General features: G+C 41.2%; 1 non-coding gene across 1 annotated transcript; it reads left to right on the top strand.

Moving 5' to 3' along the window:
- LOC142425267 (small nucleolar RNA SNORA48) lies at positions 1-144 on the top strand. Its single transcript, XR_012779616.1, has one exon. It is a non-coding gene; the product is annotated as a small nucleolar RNA SNORA48 (small nucleolar RNA).
- The last annotated feature ends 2490 nt before the right edge of the window (positions 145-2634 follow it).

The following is a 2634-nucleotide window of genomic DNA, read 5'->3' as shown; positions in this document are numbered from 1 at the left end:
AACCCCTGGCTATAGGCAAAGAGACACCTGATTGATGGTGGTGCTCTTATATCAGTCAGGGGCAGAGCAGACTGGCAGCCCTTTATTCATCCTAGTTTGATGCCTAGATCATGGCCAGAGCTGTTTCATGCCTAGGGCACATAAGAAAAAAATTAATTAATTAATTAGATGAAACAATTCCACCAATTTTCTCTATCATATAAATTCTGTGTGGAAGAAATATAAGGGTTAAAAGCTCTGCCAGATCCTCAACCAAAGTTTCCCTAACAAAAACTAATCCGGACTGTTTGCTCTCTCTGGCTGTTGTTCAGCATTTGAATAAGTTCCAACTCACAGTGACTCTGTACCACAGAGTGAGATACTGCCCAGTCCTGAGCCAGCCTCACAATTGCTGTCATGTTTAAACCTATTGTCACAGCTTTGTGACAACCCATCTCATGGAGGGTCTTCATCTCTTTCTCTGACCTTCTACTTTACCAAACATGATGTCCTTTTCCAAAGACTGGTTTCTCCTGATCACATGTCCCCAACCTATGTCTACTGAACAGGGATCATCCTGCCGTCCTGCCCAACTTTGTCTATGGATTCTCCTCCTTTCTCAGAATGTCTTTCAGTAGCCCCAGAATAAGGACATTTGAGTTAAAATTTTGAGATATTGCATTTCTAAAATTCTCTATATTTTTTCCCTTCTCCTTGTTAATAGTTTGGTAGGTGATAGAGTTGTGGGTGTATAGGTAGCAGGGTTGTAGATTTATAGTTAAGAAACCCAGTGTCATTATGATTTGTGACTCATGGTTGGTTGGTTTGCTTTCTGGAATTTTCCGATCTTCTCTTCGCCCCAGTATTCAAATATTTTGCAATGATATGCTTTGATGTCATTCCACTTTCGTCCATTGTTCTGAGCATTGAGTGGATTATTGTTTTGAAATACATGCCATACTGTACTAGGAGGGTACTTCTTGAATTGTTTCTACTGAATCCCATTCCTTCTCTACTCTTTAAAATTCTCATTTCAGTTTTGTTATATTTTCAGTAAAAAGTTTTAAAATTTATCTTCATAACTGTCTATCTAGTTGCTTTTTTTTTTTCCCCAAAGAGTGCTTTTTTGGTTTCTGGTTGTTTTATTTCTGTAGTACTTTGTAAATTTCTTTTAATTTTTTCAAAACTGTGACTATCCTCTATATCTCTGAGGATATATATGTTTATATATGCAAACAAACTTTTCTCTGAAGACAGCTCAAAAATGGTTGCAGTGTCCCATCGGCAGCGAGCTGCTGAAATTCTCGCTGGATTCAGAAGATGATATGTAAGGAGTGATGTCATGCTGATGTGACCGGGACCTTGACTGAAAGCAGAGTTTGACATGGTTAGGAATGATGTCAACCAGGCATCCCTAGGTTAGGGTAAGAGCCAGGGCCAAGCTTCTCAAGTGGATTGCAGGCTAATGACTCCTCCTTGGGGGGGGGGGGCAGGGGTGACCTTTCTGTACACAAGAGAGAGACTGAGCAGAGTCATATCATTTTTGACCCTTCGCCTTCTGCTAGTGCTGGATCTTGATCTTGCCAGGAGCCATCAACAGAATACCAATAATGGATTCATTTGGACAACTTCAGATTCATATTATCTCTGCATCAACCAACCTGGGCTGCCCCATGCCACCAACACCCTTCCTGTTCATCAGGTTCCAAGTGTCAGGAGAAGTCTAAATTGAACCAGACTGGACTGACCTGTGGTTAGCAGTTCAAAACCATCCCCAAGGGAGAAAGATAAGGTGTTCTGTTCCAGTAAAGACTGTAGTGTCAGAAACTCACAGGGCAATTCTACGCTGCCCTAAAGGATCACTATAGGTTGAAATCGACTTGATGGCAGTGACTTGGGTTACTTATTTCTACAACTGTTTAAGCCATTTCTCGATAGAAATCTTTTTCTATACACAACACGTAAAGCCATATAACAACACATAGAGCTGTACCAATATCACTTTTGTTTTTCCTCTAGGGAAGCCGATCTAACACATAGAGAATATCAGAAAGATTTGTATTGACTATGTAAAGGCATTCAGTGATGGGAATCATAGCAAACTTTAGATAACGCTGTGGTCATGAAGAAGTTGTCACGAATAGAGAGGCCATGATTTGTGCAGGTAGAAGGAAACCTGGGGTTTCAAATTAGGAAAGGTGTGCATCAGGGTTGTTTACTTTCCACAATCTCATTCAATCTGCATGCCGAGGGAATCATTGGAGAAGCTGGACTCTCTGAAGAGCACTTGGCATCAAGATTGGGGGAAGGCTTCTTAACGCCTGATGTGTAGGTGATTTAACCTTGCTTGGGGAAAGCGAAAATGACTTGAAATACTGATGATGATCAAAGACTACAGTCGTCAGTATGGATTATGCCTCAGTGTATCGAGAATTAGAATCCTCACAACTGGATCAAGGAACAATATCATGATAAGTGGACAAAGACTGAAGCTACCAGGGAGTTTATTTGACTTGGATTCACCATTGGCACACCTGGAAGCAGCAGTCATGACATCAGATGATGACAGTGCATTGAGCAAATGTGCTGCTAGAGACCTGTGTTACGCGTTAAAGATCCCAGATGTCACTTTGAACGCTAAGGTTCGCCTGACCT

This window comes from Tenrec ecaudatus, chromosome 13, assembly GCF_050624435.1.
Source record: "Tenrec ecaudatus isolate mTenEca1 chromosome 13, mTenEca1.hap1, whole genome shotgun sequence".
NCBI lineage: Eukaryota > Metazoa > Chordata > Mammalia > Afrosoricida > Tenrecidae > Tenrec > Tenrec ecaudatus.
Note: the sequence above shows the minus strand (reverse complement) of the source record. Positions and strands in the feature narration are given on the sequence as shown.